Source organism: Salvia miltiorrhiza, chromosome 6, assembly GCF_028751815.1.
Source record: "Salvia miltiorrhiza cultivar Shanhuang (shh) chromosome 6, IMPLAD_Smil_shh, whole genome shotgun sequence".
In the NCBI taxonomy this organism is placed as follows: Eukaryota; Viridiplantae; Streptophyta; class Magnoliopsida; order Lamiales; family Lamiaceae; genus Salvia; species Salvia miltiorrhiza.
Window position 1 is genome coordinate 40,173,447 of NC_080392.1, and position 18,826 is coordinate 40,192,272.

The 18,826-nt window shown below is 35.1% G+C and overlaps 2 long non-coding RNA genes across 2 annotated transcripts; both read left to right on the top strand.

Moving 5' to 3' along the window:
- The first annotated feature begins 2,896 nt into the window (after positions 1 to 2,896).
- LOC130989510 (uncharacterized) lies at positions 2,897 to 5,783 on the top strand. The gene is made up of 3 exons (XR_009090659.1): positions 2,897 to 3,033; positions 4,888 to 4,954; positions 5,558 to 5,783. It is a non-coding gene; the product is annotated as an uncharacterized LOC130989510 (long non-coding RNA).
- Positions 5,784 to 12,347: 6,564 nt separating this feature from the next.
- On the top strand, positions 12,348 to 15,229 carry LOC130989511 (uncharacterized). The gene is made up of 3 exons (XR_009090660.1): positions 12,348 to 12,479; positions 14,334 to 14,400; positions 15,004 to 15,229. It is a non-coding gene; the product is annotated as an uncharacterized LOC130989511 (long non-coding RNA).
- Positions 15,230 to 18,826: the final 3,597 nt, after the last annotated feature.

The following is an 18,826-nucleotide window of genomic DNA, read 5'->3' on the forward strand; positions in this document are numbered from 1 at the left end:
CATTATTCCGGTAGATTATCATGAATTTAATTAGATAAAAATATTTAGTAATTGGGCCTAAGCTTAAGTAAGAACTAAGAAATGTGCCGATATTCGTGAAATTTAGTTTGCACTTTTCGTAACGGTTTAGGAAAAAAGAAATGAAAAAAGTACGTTATCATATAACCTTTGGTGTTTCCTATTTTTGTGGGACTTTAATCTTGAATTCATTATTATCTGTGAAGTTCATTCATATATATTGTTGTTGTAAACTTAAAGAAAAGAGAAATGGTCTAACGGATCGACTTTTGAATTTGAAAATAACTACCGAAGAGTTTGGATCGTGAGCACATTATAAGTATGTTGAAATGAAAATTTTATAGGTGAAAAAAAAAGAAAAAAGAAAAAAACCTCAAAACGAAATCTTCGAGAGCATAGAAACGCTGATTAAGAGCACATTATAAGTATCCATGTCACTGAAAATGTGATATGCGCCTGCTTTGAGATTGTATTATTGCACAATTTCTAGTCATTTTCTTAGAGCATTCACAGTGATTGAGTAAACTCCTTACTCAATAGAGTGGGGGATCATTTATGAGTTAGGAGCTCACAATGGGATGACTTATTCTCTTTAGTTTTGATTTTTGTATTTTTCATTTAATTTTAAATTACACCAATTTAAATAATACAATTACTTAAAATTAAAATTACATTAATATAAAAAAACCTACAAATTACATTAAAAAATACTTAAAAAAGACATGAAAATTGTGATTTTCTGGTGGGGGGAGAAGGGTATAAATAGAAGGGGGAAAAAATATATGCAACGGTCCTATTGGGAAAAAAAAAAGAAAAAAAAAAAGGGTTTTCAAACGGTCAAATAGAAAAGAAGAATGAAAAGAAAAGAAAAAATAAATAAATAATTCAAACAATCCTATCAAAATTCAAATTTCAGATTTTTTTTTTTTAATTGGCGCGTGCAATGCACGCGCCTTTTTTTTTATAAGGACGAACGAGTATTACTCGTTTAAACGAGTAAGCCTCAAGTAAGCATGCTCCCACAGTGGCTTACTCGATGGACAGCTTACTCGAATAAGGCTCATCGAGTAAGCCACTGTGAATGCTCTTTTAATTTTTCAAGAAGATATGAGTTGTATTTTTCATAAACTCTTATAAGGAAAATATATAGAAAATCAATTCCCATACAAGGTAGTAATTTTTATGTGGAGATCCTAATAAAACTTTATCGAATAATAACTTAATAAAATCAATCATATTCTATATGAGATGTGCGTATCAAAATGGATTTAGATATGGATATACAAGTTTTATGCTGGAATAATATGACGTGCTAAGGTGAAATACCAAGTATATATCTCATGTGATATCAGTGTCATTAATCTTGTTGGATGAATATCTTACTTGGGTTTAAATTTTATAAAGGCAGTTCTTTTTTCCAAGCACAATTAATTTCATTTGTGAATGCAATAATTTTATAATTTCGATCAAGCATACGTTCTCACAAAAAATATAATATAGCTTTTATAATAACCAATTTCGTAGAAACGAGTGAGGATGATATCTTTCGTGAGAAACCTATTAAAAAGAAAAAGATATTTTTCGTGAAAAATGAGAAGAGTGAATAAATTAATAAAATTTATGAATATGTTGTTTGTAATGCATGAATAGTCGAATTCAGTTAATTTAGTGAATTTTTGTCCCTCTTCTAGGATTTGAAACCCAAGTGAAAATGATTATTCGTGCGTTACAATAAATTTTATTAATTTATTCGTTAACTAAATATCTCATGATTACTTTAAATAATAAATATCAATCATATAATTTGAATATCTTACGTTTCAAATCCATTCTTATTTCTCATCATATTTAACTATTCCCAATGAATCCTCTCTCGCTCTCTCTCTCTCTATATATATAGGGAATGGTTCCAATAAGAATTGACAATTGTGGTAGAAATGAGAATGAATTTTGAATATGTTAGAAATTTTCAAATCCTGTGGTTAATATTTATTTGGAGGGAGCGAAATTTTACCTGAATTTGAATCCTTAAGGGAGCGAAAATTTTATTAATTAAGTTAATATCGTTATTCTTTTTTTTTTTTTGTTATCACCGACCTATAGATAAATCATCAACCAATGTCTCATACAAGACGCTGCCCAAAAGTGATGTAATACCCGGGCTTTTGATGACGTGTTAATTGCTTGAGTTTGAGTAATTAGGGTTTAGATCCCTTGTTTGATTTACTTTGTAAAGAGATGAGGAGTTATATGAAGTTTTCTTGTTATTTTTTTTTAAGATGTTGAGATGTTCTTTCGATGATGTGAGAATGATGTGGGATTTTATATCCGTATTTGAGTTTGAGTATTTGAATAATTCGAGATAATTATTTGAATGAGAACGATGAACTCGGAAGTGAGATCTGAGTCCGTTAAGACGTTTTTCAAAATTTTGACTTTTTGACGATGAATAGTAAAATACTGTTATTTCGTCTTTTTGTCGACTTTCAAAATCTTACGTGCACGTCGTCGAGAAATATTCTTAGTTTTTCGATACGAGTCCAATAATGAAAGTTTTTATTTTTGGACGACGAGTGAATAGTAAATCGGGATTTCTCGATAAACGAAATGAGCTCGTTTATCAGAATTTCGAGAACGAGCTTGTGTTTTCTATATTTATATAGAATTACGAGTGCAATGAAAGTGAGTAGAGGTTGAGAGGGCGAGTAACAAAGAGTATGGGTTGTTAGTTGTTAAAATGAGACGAGACGAGATATTTAACGACTAACGGGTTAATATCTTAAATATCTAACCTACCCTACCCCTAACCACCCCCAAACCTCCCAAAGCCCCTTTCCCTATTAAAGTGTTGGCTGCTACAACCAAACACTCTAAACTCACGCACAACACACAAACTCACACACACAACACCCAAAACACACACTATATTCAACGTTAATACCATTTAAGCTTTTGACCTCCGATTTGAGCACCGAGACGAGCGCCGATCATCTTTTCGATCACGTATCTAAGTAGGTAAGATCTCTACCTACGTTTTGATGGTTTTCTTTTCGATTTTCGTCGACGTCGAAAAACGTCGATTCTCGACTTTATTTTGAAACGACGTCGGATCGTCGTGAAATTTTAGTATGTTGTTCTTGGGTAGATGTTGAGCATGTTTAATGAAGGGAGTAAGAACGGAACGAACCGTAGCTATGAAACCCATGAGGGCAGCCCCGTTTTTCACATATTAGCTTGTCTTTCGATTTTTGTTTGATCGTTTTGACTTGATATTTGTGCTTAAGGGTATGCTAGAATCGATATATATTAAATTCGTATTTTTCCAAGCACGAAAATTGTATAAGTTTTTAGAGTATGATTATTTAAATTCGTGAAGTTTGGGACGTTGCATAATGAATATTATTGCGTATATGTGTTCTACAATATCACATGAGCATGCTAATTGATTTACAATTTATGGATGATAATTGTTGAACGAAATTAAAACTGGAATTCTGTCAAAATTTTACAGCAGTTTCAAGCTTATGTTTCGATGAGTTTTCATTGCTTGATGGCTCTGAAATTTTAGTATGTTTATCTATGATATGTGTATTTCGTCGCTGCAAAATTTCATGTCTTTTGGATGATGTTTGGTATTTTAAAGATATTTTGAAAAAATCCTTGACAGAATCTGTCAACTGTTGGTAGACTTCACAAAAACGTTTATATCTATTAATCCATGAAGGATTTTGCATCACCGTTTTTTTTAAACGAAACTAGACTTCAATACTTTTCTAAAAACATAAGATTTCGATTTTTATGACCTCTGAAACAGAGCAGTTTATTATTTCAAAAATGCCCTGTTCTGCTGTCATATTTTTCCAACAGTAAAAGTGTATGAGTTTCATTGTTTATTTGGCAGATCATATGAACGTTTTCTCTTGTGAAATTTTAACCAAATCTTTAAGGATACCTTTAGTTTTGGCTGATTAAATTTGATGGAATTTTATTAAGGTTTGCCTTGGTTTCTAATGGCCTAAACAAAATTGGCAGAAACTGTCAATCTTTGACAGCCTGCACTAAAAGAGCAATATCTCCAAAAACCTTTAACCTTTTTGGTTAACTACCATTTTTAGAGTGAACTACACTTCATGGAGTTTTTGAGATCAATTGGTATGAGAGTTTATGATGATTGAGTTGGTTGTTATGAATTTTTAAAGATGACACAAAAACAGCAAAACTTTCTAGAAAACAACTTGATTATATTTGTTTTGATGGATGATACGATATGACTAAATGGTGTGAGTTGTGAGAGTTATGATTAACGCACATAAATGTTGGTATCTGACACTCGAACAATTGGTGTCGAGTATAAATGATAGTTTACTGATAAAGAGTTTTGATGATTTTGAATTGTTTGGTTTGCGTTGAAAAGATGTCAAGATGTTAAGTTTTGAGTCGAGAGACGAGTTCACGTAGTGAGATTCACGCGTTGAAATCTCGTGGCTGACATTATATATGAATAGGTCATGTCGAAATTTTTAGTGAAATTAGAATTTGAGCATAGTCAATTCTTGTTGACCTGTGACTCAAATACATACCTAATGGAAAGTTTAACTTTCTAATTGGTTAATTAGACGAGATGAGAGCGAATAGATCTGCTAAGAAAGTGGACTTTTCGATGTGTTAAATATTTCTTTTAATTGAAGCGCTGCTAATTATAACATAAGGATGTTATAATTAATGAGTAATGACGAGAGATAATAATTGTTATATTGATTAACAATCAAGAGAGATGAACATTAGAGATACTAATGTTTCATAAAAGAGATTAGATTATTAATCGAGGTTTCTTTTATAACTTCTCACCAATTCTTCATAACGATGAAGGTCCTTTTGGGAAGTAACGACTTGAGGGAGAGAGTGACGTTACTCATTGATACAGAGACACAACGAGGTGGGCATTACTTTTACTATACGTATATAGAGATCCCCTGCGTGTCGTAGGCCTCTTATACGAATGAATGCATGAGATGATTTAACTGTTAATTTCAGTTTTATATATCTATCAAACGAGTTTAATGCTACCTTTGAACAAGTTATTTCGTTACAAATCTTTGAACTGGAAAATATTACAATTGTTGTCTTGCCATAAAATGTTTAAATTTTAGTATGATATCTATCTGCTTTGGCTTTGCCAATGATGCAATCGAATTCGGGTCCTGAGCAGTTGATAGCTATCCTGCCAGGGCTAGTGTACACCAGTGACCGTGAGTCATCTAGCGGGTTGGCCGGTCAAGTGACCGTGAGAGGTGGCCACCTCTCCGGCACACAGTTTCAGATATGATAGATTACAAAAGAACTTAGTCTGATCAGACGAACTTTAAGAATCACAAATGAACTTAGTAAGCTTGGGCCTTTTTAGCGAAAAACTCCCTTGCTGTACTGTTTATGATGGCATGACAATTTACAGTTTTGAAGCATGTATTTTTATACCTAGGCATACGTGCCCACTGAGTGCTTTTGTACTCAGCCCTGCATATGTTTTCTAAATGTGCAGGTTGAGCTGATGTGATGATGGTGCTGCAATGAGCGGAGTCTCCAGGGTTGTTAATAAATAGTTAACCTGTCTAGAATATGTCTTCATACATATGTCTAGCTACTTTCCGCTGCAAGATGTTGTTGATGTTATAGTATGTTATGTCATACTTTGAGTCTTAAGAGAATGGTTTCATACGATGTATAACTTGATTAATGATATTAATTAAGTTTTATGCTGTCTTTCATAGACTGTTTTCAATTGAGTATTAATGAATAAAAATGACGAGTTTTATTAAGATGAGTAAGTTTTACGGCTATAAATGACGCCCCTTTTCTTCCCCTTCTTCTTTAACCCCATCCCTAGTCGTGGATCACTCGGCCTAACTATCCATAGTTAGGGCGGGCTGTGACAGAGTGGTATCAGAGCAAAGGTTAAGCTCTGAATTAGAAGTCTTGAGTTTAGTCTAGAATGAGTCACTAGACTAATAGTTATTAACAACCGTGAGCTCAGCGCACCATCACACCAGGCTCAACGAGGTATGTAAAATTTCAAAGTTTATTTGACGTTAAATTTTGAAGAGCACGATGTTGAGGTTATATGATGAGTTATGATGTTATGCTTTGAAGATGCATAGTTTGAGTTTGAGGATGACAACATGATTAATAATGAGTTATTATGTTGTAAGAGCATATGTTGACGTTACATGATGAATCATGAGAGCGTTTATATCATATGATGTTATATGATTGAAGATGCATAATTATGAGTTATGATGTGATGTATTTGAGATGTTTTGTGATGAGAATTGTTTGAGCAGTTGTGATAAGTCACGATGATTTAGATGAAGGAATCTAATGTCATTGTTAAGAGAGATTTTCTACTAAGTAGAAGGATGAAATGAGAACTTAGAGCTAAAGCTTGAGAGAATTAGCAATTGCTTTAAGTACTTGTTGGTTTGAGTTATGAGTTTGAGTTATGAGCTTGAGTATAATAGCATGATTAATGATGAGTTATTAGCATGCTGCAATGAGATATTGTACGATATGTTGAGTTGTTTGGTGACGCGAGTTTTGCTCACGCAACCTTAATGGTACTTGAGGAGGTATCATGAGCCATAGTCTTTGGAGATGGCTTTGAGAGAGAATTGTTGAGTTGTCTTACTGAGTCACGATGATTTAGATTAAGGGATCTAATATCATTGTTTAGAGAGATTCCCTACTAAGTAAAGATGGGACGAGATGAGAATTTAGATATTTTGAGCTTGAGTTTTAAGATAACAGTACTACTTAGTAGGAGTTTTGCTAAGTTATGTTTTGTTTATTTCTGTTGCTGGAGCCAAGTAGAGTTAGTTCCTAGAGTCACCTTTAAGTTCTCCTTATAGGTTGGCCAGGACTGTTGTGAGATCGAATTCAGGAAAGATCAGATACGAGGACGAGGCATACAATATGTGGTACAGAGATACCCTAGCAGATTTTCAAACACATGTTCATAAACTATGAAAGGATGAGAAAGAGCCAAGGAAGGCTAGGGTTGAAAGGATGAGAAGTAGCCGAGGAGGGCTAGAGTTGATGAGGATGAGAAGAGAATCCGATGTAGGCTAGAGCTAAGGATGATCTTGAGAGTATGAGCAGTACACCTTTGTTTTTGATTAGTTTCAATTACATTGCGATGTATATAACTTACTTAGGAGATACTGATACTTGAGCTTTTGACATGCTGATAGATAAGCATGCGAATATAGTACCCTACTGATGTTAAATAGATGGATGTTCCTAGTGTGCTAAAGTAGCAACTAGATGAGTTAACTGGTAGCAATTACTGTAAGAGGTCCAGACCGAGACATAGTACTATTAATGGTGTCGGTTTAGAAGGGACATTACGATAGATACTATGGTTTTTGTAGGGTTTATATAACCCCTTTATGTAAGTCCTCTAAAAAGAGGCATTCTACTGATGGATATATTAGGTTGACCAGAGTGGTCTTTTTGTTAGCATTTCGTGAGTGCTTATTGCCTTACAGATGAATGTTAAAGTGACCGTGAGGGTTTCCTTAAAGTTGAGTTAGTAAATTGAACTTGAGTTTCGAGGATGCTTCGAGTTGAGTTTTCCTTTTGTGATTTAAAAAATGCCTCAAAGATGTCATCAAGAGTGTGATGTGAAGGATAGGCGGGATAATACTCCGCCACCACCACCGCAACATGAGAGGAGAGTCGAAAAATATTGAACTTTCGAAACAAGAGTCTAGAACATAGGACCCTGAGTTTAAGCTTTTAGCTTGCTGGTGTGAACTTAAGTTTTGTTATGTATAGTATGTTGAGGGTTTAGAAGACACAGAATTTCCAAGTTCGGGATAGTATATCCCGTGTGACTGGGGAGTGATTATGTTGGACCTGGCCAGTCCGCATGATCCAAATCTCAGTAGACGTGTTTTGGGTTTATAAACCCATGTGTTTCAACTTTCGGTTGAAAAGCCAGATGGGTTCTTACTCTAGGTCATTTTTGTTCGACCTGGTAGTTACTTCATTCCACCCTCTGGTCATTCATTTGAGTCTCTTGAACAATTTGTTTTGATGTCATTCTAGGGTTGAACCCTTACAACTTTTGAGTTATCCTAGTAGATTCTTTTGATGTATAAGACTAGTGAGAGGCACGTCAGAGGACTTTAACACCTGAGCAACTGGCAAACTACACTTGAGAACAATTGAAGACTACTCTTGAGAAGTATGTACAGAGGAGTACAGTAAGCAGCGAGAGGCTGATTATCGAAGTTTGATGCAAGGAAAGAAATCGGTTGTAGAGTATAATCGAGAATTCTGTGAGCTAACACGCTCGCTCATCAGAAGATGGATACTGATGAAGAGATGTCTGAGTTTTAAGTGCCGGTTTAAGGCAGGACTTTAAGGTAGTATGGGCAAGTTATTGGATGCACCAGTTAGAATCCTGTTTAATACAGGAGCCTCGCATTCTTTAATTGGTTGAAGCATGTTACCTTCAAACTCGAACCAAAAACAAGCTAGTCCCGAGTTGAGAGTAATCACTCCTGTAGGAAGAGCTACTACAGTTTCTCACATGATTTCTAACTTAGAGCTTGAGTTAGGATCACTAAAGATGAAAGCAAGAACCTTGCACTTAATGCCTATGTGGAACGTAGACATTATTCTAAGGATGGAATGGTTAGCAGAGAACTTTGGCCCGATTGATTGTAAGAAGAGACAGATAACTTTCCAACCACCTGGGAAGGAACAGACATGTTTTCACGACATTGATAGAAAGAAGAGAATTTCAATCATTTCGGCACTTCAGGCATCGAAATTGGTAAAGAAGAAAGGAGCACAAGCTTACCTAGTTTACTTGAATGATGAAGGAGAATCAAGTAAAAACTTTGAGGATGTAGTAGTGGTAAGGGAATATAGAGATGTATTTCCCGAGGTCTTACCAGGATTGCCACCAACAAGACAGTTGGAGTTCACTATCGACCTAGAACCTGGATCAGCACTAGTGTCGAAGGCACCCTATAGAATGGCGCCTAAGGAGCTACAAGAACTGAAGATTCAGCTACAAGAATTGCTCGAGTTAGGTTTTATTAGACGTAGTGTATCCCCGTGGGGAGCACCAGTCCTTTTTGTCAAAAAGAAGGATGACACGTTGAGAATGTGCATAGATTATCGAGAGCTGAATAAATTGACACTCAAGAACAAATATCCTTTGCCGAGGATAGATGACTTGTTTGATCAATTGCGAAGAGCGAGTTTTTCTTGAAAGTTGACTTGAGATCATAATACCACCAGTTCAAATTTTGACAGGAGGATACACCTAAGACAGCTTTTCAAATGAGGTATGAGCACTATGAGTTCATAGTTATGCCATTCGGTTTGACGAAGGCACCAGTAGTTTTCATGGATCACATGAATCGAGTGTTCCATCAATAACTGGATAAATTTATCCTAGTTTTCATAGATGATATTCTCATCTATTCGAAGAATGAGAAGGAGCGCCAAAACATTTGAGAACGATGTTGGAAACGCTAAGAGTTGAGAAGCTTTTTGCCAAATTCACCAAGTGCGAGTTTTGGTTGAACGAAGTAACTTTTCTAGGACATATTGTATCATCCAAAGGAATTAAAGTTGACCCCGTCAAGGTACAAGTTGTACATGAGTGAAGATCACCAACTACGCCTAACGAGATTCGCAACTTTTTAGGTTTAGCAGGATACTATCAGAGGTTTATTAAAGGATTTTCCATGATAGCAAGACCGAGAAAAGAAGTTAAGTACAATTGGAAAGAGGAGTGTAAAGAGAGTTTTTAAGAGCTTAAAGGAAATTGACTATAGCACCAGTGCTGCTAGTCCCGGAAATGGATAAAGAGTATACCATCTACACAGATGCGTCAAAGAATGGGCTAGGATGTGTTTTGATGCAAGAAGGAAGAGTTATAGTCTATGCATCACGACAACTTAGATCCCACGAGATAAATTATCCAATGCATGATTTAGAGCTTGCAGCCGTTGCGCATGCCCTGAAAATTTGGAGACATCATCTCTACGGAGTTAGATGTGAGATTTTCACGGACCACAAAACTTTGAAATACTTTTTCAAGCATAAGGATATTAACATGAGGCAAATGAGATGGCTCGAATTAGTAAAGGATGTTAACTGCGACATTAACTATCACCCTGGCAAGGCCAATGTAGTAGCCGATGCATTGAGCCGAAAGGTCTCGTCAAAGTTAGGATGTCTTCTCACGAGAGAGGATGAGCTTATAAAGGACTTTGACAAGATGAGGATAGAGATGATAAATCCACCAGGGACGATAGCAAGTATTGTTGCGACGATGCCTAGTTTGAGGAAAATGGTGATTGAAGCACAAGGAAAGATGAGACAATGAACAAGTTACGAGAAAGGATAAGAGCAGGAGATCTCAAGAGTTACAAAAAAAAAAAAAAAATCAGACAATGCTATCTTATTTAAGGAGAGAAGATGCATTCCCCGCGATGATGAACTTAAGAATACGATCATGAGTGAGACTCATGACACGCCTTACACCGCCCACCCAGGAGGCACAAGGATGTATCAGGTTGTAAAAAAAATAGATTTTTGTGGGACGGAATGAAATGAGACATAGCTTCGTTTGTAGAGCGATGCTTAGCTTGTCAGCAAGTGAAAGCATTACACCAACGACCATATGGGAAGTTAAAACCGTTGGAGATTCCCGAGTGGAAATGGGATCACATAGCGATGGATTTTGTGACAGCTTTACCCAAAAGTCAAAGAGGAAATACAGCAATTTGGGTGATTGTAGATCGACTAACAAAATCTGCACATTTCTTACCGATCCTAATCGCGTATGGACCAGATAAGTTAGCACAATTGTACGTTCGTGAGATTATAAGATTGCATTGAGTACCGGTGTAGATCACCTCAGAAAGAGAAAATAAATAAATTTCATCACATTTTTGGATGAGTTACAGAAAGAGTTGGGTACAAGGATGAATTTTAGCATAACAGGCGATAGAAGATATGATAAGAACTACTATCCTTGATAGAGGAGTAAATCGGGAGAATGTGTTGCCACTAATTGAGTTTGCCTATAAGATGTGAGACAAAGTTTCGAGATAGGAGACAAAGTTTTCTTGAAGGTTTCACCCTCAAAGGGGATGAATAGATTTGGAGTTAAAGGACAGCTTAGACCCAGAGTTATAAGTCCTTACGAGATATTACAAAAGATAGGTCCAATAGCGTATAGGTTGGCTTTGCCACCTAGCTTTGGAAATGTGCATAACGTGTTTCACGTGTCACAATTGAGAGGATATATATTTTCGACCCAAACCATGTGGTTTACTAAGAAGAAATGATCTTAGAACCAGACTTGAGTTATGAAGAGAGACCTCAGATGATGCTAGATCATAAAATTCGGCAATTGAGTAATAAGTCGATTGCATTGGATAAGGTCCAATGGAGATATGATAGTTAGAAAGAAGTGGAAAGAGAGCTTGAGGATAAGATGTGAGAGAAGTACCTGAAACATTTACAAGAGGTACAAATTTCGGGACGAAATTTATTTTTAAGGGGGAGGGTATGTAATACCCGGGCTTTTGATGACGTGTTAATTGCTTGAGTTTGAGTAATTAGGGTTTAGATCCCTTGTTTGATTTACTTTGTAAAGAGATGAGGAGTTATATGAAGTTTTCTTGTTATTTTTTTTAAGATGTTGAGATGTTCTTTCGATGATGTGAGAATGATGTGGGATTTTATATCCGTATTTGAGTTTGAGTATTTGAATAATTCGAGATAATTATTTGAATGAGAACGATGAACTCGGAAGTGAGATCTGAGTCCGTTAAGACGTTTTTCAAAATTTTGACTTTTTGACGATGAATAGTAAAATACTGTTATTTCGTCTTTTTGTCGACTTTCAAAATCTTACGTGCACGTCGTCGAGAAATATTCTTAGTTTTTCGATACGAGTCCAATAATGAAAGTTTTTATTTTTGGACGACGAGTGAATAGTAAATCGGGATTTCTCGATAAACGAAATGAGCTCGTTTATCAGAATTTCGAGAACGAGCTTGTGTTTTCTATATTTATATAGAATTACGAGTGCAATGAAAGTGAGTAGAGGTTGAGAGGGCGAGTAACAAAGAGTATGAGTTGTTAGTTGTTAAAATGAGACGAGACGAGATATTTAACGACTAACGGGTTAATATCTTAAATATCTAACCTACCCTACCCCTAACCACCCCCAAACCTCCCAAAGCCCCTTTCCCTATTAAAGTGTTGGCTGCTACAACCAAACACTCTAAACTCACGCACAACACACAAACTCACACACACAACACCCAAAACACACACTATATTCAACGTTAATACCATTTAAGCTTTTGACCTCCGATTTGAGCACCGAGACGAGCGCCGATCATCTTTTCGATCACGTATCTAAGTAGGTAAGATCTCTACCTACGTTTTGATGGTTTTCTTTTCGATTTTCGTCGACGTCGAAAAACGTCGATTCTCGACTTTATTTTGAAACGACGTCGGATCGTCGTGAAATTTTAGTATGTTGTTCTTGGGTAGATGTTGAGCATGTTTAATGAAGGGAGTAAGAACGGAACGAACCGTAGCTATGAAACCCATGAGGGCAGCCCCGTTTTTCACATATTAGCTTGTCTTTCGATTTTTGTTTGATCGTTTTGACTTGATATTTGTGCTTAAGGGTATGCTAGAATCGATATATATTAAATTCGTATTTTTCCAAGCACGAAAATTGTATAAGTTTTTAGAGTATGATTATTTAAATTCGTGAAGTTTGGGACGTTGCATAATGAATATTATTGCGTATATGTGTTCTACAATATCACATGAGCATGCTAATTGATTTACAATTTATGGATGATAATTGTTGAACGAAATTAAAACTGGAATTCTGTCAAAATTTTACAGCAGTTTCAAGCTTATGTTTCGATGAGTTTTCATTGCTTGATGGCTCTGAAATTTTAGTATGTTTATCTATGATATGTGTATTTCGTCGCTGCAAAATTTCATGTCTTTTGGATGATGTTTGGTATTTTAAAGATATTTTGAAAAAATCCTTGACAGAATCTGTCAACTGTTGGTAGACTTCACAAAAACGTTTATATCTATTAATCCATGAAGGATTTTGCATCACCGTTTTTTTTAAACGAAACTAGACTTCAATACTTTTCTAAAAACATAAGATTTCGATTTTTATGACCTCTGAAACAGAGCAGTTTATTATTTCAAAAATGCCCTGTTCTGCTGTCATATTTTTCCAACAGTAAAAGTGTATGAGTTTCATTGTTTATTTGGCAGATCATATGAACGTTTTCTCTTGTGAAATTTTAACCAAATCTTCAAGGATACCTTTAGTTTTGGCTGATTAAATTTGATGGAATTTTATTAAGGTTTGCCTTGGTTTCTAATGGCCTAAACAAAATTGGCAGAAACTGTCAATCTTTGACAGCCTGCACTAAAAGAGCAATATCTCCAAAAACCTTTAACCTTTTTGGTTAACTACCATTTTTAGAGTGAACTACACTTCATGGAGTTTTTGAGATCAATTGGTATGAGAGTTTATGATGATTGAGTTGGTTGTTATGAATTTTTAAAGATGACACAAAAACAGCAAAACTTTCTAGAAAACAACTTGATTATATTTGTTTTGATGGATGATACGATATGACTAAATGGTGTGAGTTGTGAGAGTTATGATTAACGCACATAAATGTTGGTATCTGACACTCGAACAATTGGTGTCGAGTATAAATGATAGTTTACTGATAAAGAGTTTTGATGATTTTGAATTGTTTGGTTTGCGTTGAAAAGATGTCAAGATGTTAAGTTTTGAGTCGAGAGACGAGTTCACGTAGTGAGATTCACGCGTTGAAATCTCGTGGCTGACATTATATATGAATAGGTCATGTCGAAATTTTTAGTGAAATTAGAATTTGAGCATAGTCAATTCTTGTTGACCTGTGACTCAAATACATACCTAATGGAAAGTTTAACTTTCTAATTGGTTAATTAGACGAGATGAGAGCGAATAGATCTGCTAAGAAAGTGGACTTTTCGATGTGTTAAATATTTCTTTTAATTGAAGCGCTGCTAATTATAACATCAGGATGTTATAATTAATGAGTAATGACGAGAGATAATAATTGTTATATTGATTAACAATCAAGAGAGATGAACATTAGAGATACTAATGTTTCATAAAAGAGATTAGATTATTAATCGAGGTTTCTTTTATAACTTCTCACCAATTCTTCATAACGATGAAGGTCCTTTTGGGAAGTAACGACTTGAGGGAGAGAGTGACGTTACTCATTGATACAGAGACACAACGAGGTGGGCATTACTTTTACTATACGTATATAGAGATCCCCTGCGTGTCGTAGGCCTCTTATACGAATGAATGCATGAGATGATTTAACTGTTAATTTCAGTTTTATATATCTATCAAACGAGTTTAATGCTACCTTTGAACAAGTTATTTCGTTACAAATCTTTGAACTGGAAAATATTACAATTGTTGTCTTGCCATAAAATGTTTAAATTTTAGTATGATATCTATCTGCTTTGGCTTTGCCAATGATGCAATCGAATTCGGGTCCTGAGCAGTTGATAGCTATCCTGCCAGGGCTAGTGTACACCAGTGACCGTGAGTCATCTAGCGGGTTGGCCGGTCAAGTGACCGTGAGAGGTGGCCACCTCTCCGGCACACAGGTTCAGATATGATAGATTACAAAAGAACTTAGTCTGATCAGACGAACTTTAAGAATCACAAATGAACTTAGTAAGCTTGGGCCTTTTTAGCGAAAAACTCCCTTGCTGTACTGTTTATGATGGCATGACAATTTACAGTTTTGAAGCATGTATTTTTATACCTAGGCATACGTGCCCACTGAGTGCTTTTGTACTCAGCCCTGCATATGTTTTCTAAATGTGCAGGTTGAGCTGATGTGATGATGGTGCTGCAATGAGCGGAGTCTCCAGGGTTGTTAATAAATAGTTAACCTGTCTAGAATATGTCTTCATACATATGTCTAGCTACTTTCCGCTGCAAGATGTTGTTGATGTTATAGTATGTTATGTCATACTTTGAGTCTTAAGAGAATGGTTTCATACGATGTATAACTTGATTAATGATATTAATTAAGTTTTATGCTGTCTTTCATAGACTGTTTTCAATTGAGTATTAATGAATAAAAATGACGAGTTTTATTAAGATGAGTAAGTTTTACGGCTATAAATGACGCCCCTTTTCTTCCCCTTCTTCTTTAACCCCATCCCTAGTCGTGGATCACTCGGCCTAACTATCCATAGTTAGGGCGGGCTGTGACAAGTGACAATGCCCAACAGTAGCAATAAGGAAAAATATAAAACAGACCGAACAAAAGCATAAGGAGACGTAACCCAAAAATAGCTACATCCAGAAGACAAATGAAACGAAATCAGAAAGGAAACAAACCAAAACAAACTAGCTATCAAAATGAAAACTGAATCTAAAGTTAGGATATGCAAGCTGATCCATCCTAACAAGAGCAAGTAACTGCCGAGGAGCAGAAGAGCAATCAAAAGTAGTCAACGTCTGAACCTGATGCCCTCTCCTTGCCATAAAATTAGCTGGTCGGTTTCCCTCATGGTGGATGTGAGTGAAACGGACTTGCCGAAGCTGAATAAGCAGTCGGATCCAAGCAACAAAATGACGAATACTATCGTGACCGTGACTCCCAGCAGACATGAGCAACACAATTGTTGTCGCATCCATCTCAACCCAGATATAAGTAGAGAAGGTGATAGTCAACCTAATACCCTCAAGTAGGGCAGCTAACTCAGCATCAAAAAAATGGAAGTAGCATCACAAGGGATGCAGAAGGCAACAATGAGGGCTCCCGTATGATCACGAATCACTCTGCCACCAGCACCATGCACGCTGTGTATGTAAATCAAAAGAACCGTCTGTGTTCAGCTTCACCCAAGGAGACTCCGGAGGGAGCCAACGAACCAAAGTGAACTGAAGAGTCCACCTCACAAGGGGAGCTGGGGGCATGAAATCAAGCAAGGGGGTACAACCTCGCCAATGAGAGTCGATGAGTTTTCCCGCCGCAACGAGCAGCCGAAAGTGTCGAACAACCTGTCAAATCACATGAGAAGCACGGAAAAAAGTAGCCTTGTACTTACAACTATTCCTTTTCGTCCAAAGAAACCACATAACCAAACACGGAACAAAAAAAGAAATATGCCTCTTATCCTTCCTAGGAAAAACGCGCCTCCAGTGACCTAGTCTATGTACAATATCAGTGCTCGTGTGATAAGGTGTGTTCACAGCAGGAAACCAAGAGTCAAAATGAGCCCAAACAATCAAAACAACCTCACTCCAAAGGAAAACATGCAGACGCGGCTCAGACTGAGGGGACACACAACTTAATATTGATATTCAACACTTTATACTGTCTTATTCAATACTATATACTATCTTATTTGTTGTTTTCATTTCTCACCAAAAATAACATTCTCACTGAAAGTTAACTATATATATATTACCCAACAATTAACAATTAGAAGATATCATCTTGGAGGAAGCAAAAAAAGTGTACTCAATTTGATAAACACATAATAAACATGACATGTATATTCCTACGAGATTGAAGAAATAGGAATATAAAATATATAGATTGCGTTTACTTCTAGGTATAACAGAGAAATAAGATCTATTTATAGCTTTATCTGTCATTTCTTTTGGCAAATAAAATCACGAACTATTTCGAATTTGCAATTTTAAGCCTTTTGAAATGTGGCAAATTAAATCATTACCTTTATAATTTTTACAATTTCATCCCCTCAATTTTTTTCGATCGCCGAATTGTTGAATTGGAGTTTACGTGGATTAGTTCGCCATATAATATTCATGTTATGACGTTATTTTCTATAGAATTGATGAATATTGAAAATCATAGTGCAAACATATGATACAATCTTTATAATTTGGAGAAAGATTCAATTGAAATTGTGCAAAAACGACGTCGTTTAAGCCTCACAAAAACGGTGTCGTCTTTACTAATCCACGTAAGCTCCAATTCAACACTCCGGCGACCGAAAAAAAAATTGGGGGACGTAATTGCAAAAATTAAAAAGGTGATGATTTAATTCGCCACACTTCAAAAGTCGCGTTAAAATTGCAAACTCGAAATAGTTCGTGATTTTATTTGCCAAAACCCCTAATAAAAAATTCAGATAAATCGTATAAATTTCAAACAAGATTTTTTTTCTTAGTATAATTTTACATATAAACAAGATTTTATACCATTTTTTAACTATTTAATTACAAGACTTTTATAATATAAAAAGTGAGATAAATATATTATCACAAGATATAAAAATATGTAATCCCTATTTTGTAGTTATAAATTTATACTTAATTATATTATCCTTTTAAATGTTATATTATTCTTTTATTTAAAAAATAAAAAGCAACAAATGAAAAGATAGATGAAAAATGCCACCAAAAGAGGGAGAAAAAGATAGTCCCCTGGAAAAGGCCACGTATTATTTCACTATCCAAAGCTGGATAAATTAAACTTTAAAGATGGGACACATGTTTTATTGGGTGCAGATGATAGGTGCATTAGCTAGCTTTGTTGTAGTAAACTATCAAAATGTAACTTAGAACAAATTATTTTATACTTATCATTTCAGCTAAAATATTTCAGATAAGTTCAATTTCATGCATGCATATTGGTATTAACTTTATCTCTCAAAGAAAAAAATGTTAACATTTTGCTCATATATAATTACAACTTTCTTATCGTCTTTGAATATTACTAAATACTACATTGCCTACTGGTACGTGTTCAGTTTTCTTATATAAACAATAATTTAACAATTTAATGGGTTGGTTGTTAGTTTTTCTCTTTTTCCTCTTATTCTTCAATAAATTTTAATTCAGCTGCAGGCGTTCTAGTTATTAAAAAAAAGTTTACCATATATTGTGTCAATTGGTCAATGAAAATAAATAGTGCACTAGTCTATTGCAACATTGTTTTTGTTGAGTTCGATGTTTTTAATATGTTTCCTTTTTCCTTTCGTTAATGGATTGTGACAAAGAAATCACTCCTTTCACGACTCCATTATTGAAAAGGAAAATCTTATTTTTGGAAACAACGATGATGGTGCACGAGCTAAATTATTTGTCATTGATATCGTCTTCAATTAATTAAAATTTTGTGTTGCATTGCAATATCTAATCTGGATGCAATCATGTACATGCAGAACGAAAAAGATTCAGCACTTTACAATTACAATGTTATTTGCACAAAATGTAAATCGCTATGAATGTACGTATAGTACAAAAATAAAAGGATAAAATAAAAACAATTTTTTACTGAATTAACTAACTGACTTGGGCCATGAATCATTGTATAATTTATGATTATTATAAAAATAAGTAATATTATATATAGATCGATAAATATTATTTTATACACAAACACTACAAGAAATTATGTCAAAAGTCGACGGACTAGCCGACGGCATCCTTGCCATTGGTAATTACAAACAGACTTGCGGCAGATCGGCAACAGCCGATCTTTAATTTTCATGGTGATGTATTTACCGATAGTATTATTGACAAACCATACGTGTTGTGAATTCTTCCCACTGTTTCTACCGAAGGACCCTGTTTTGTAGGGTGATAAGTTTTTTTACAATATATATATATATATATATATATATATATATATATATAGGGTTAGCTTATATTGAGATTTTAAAT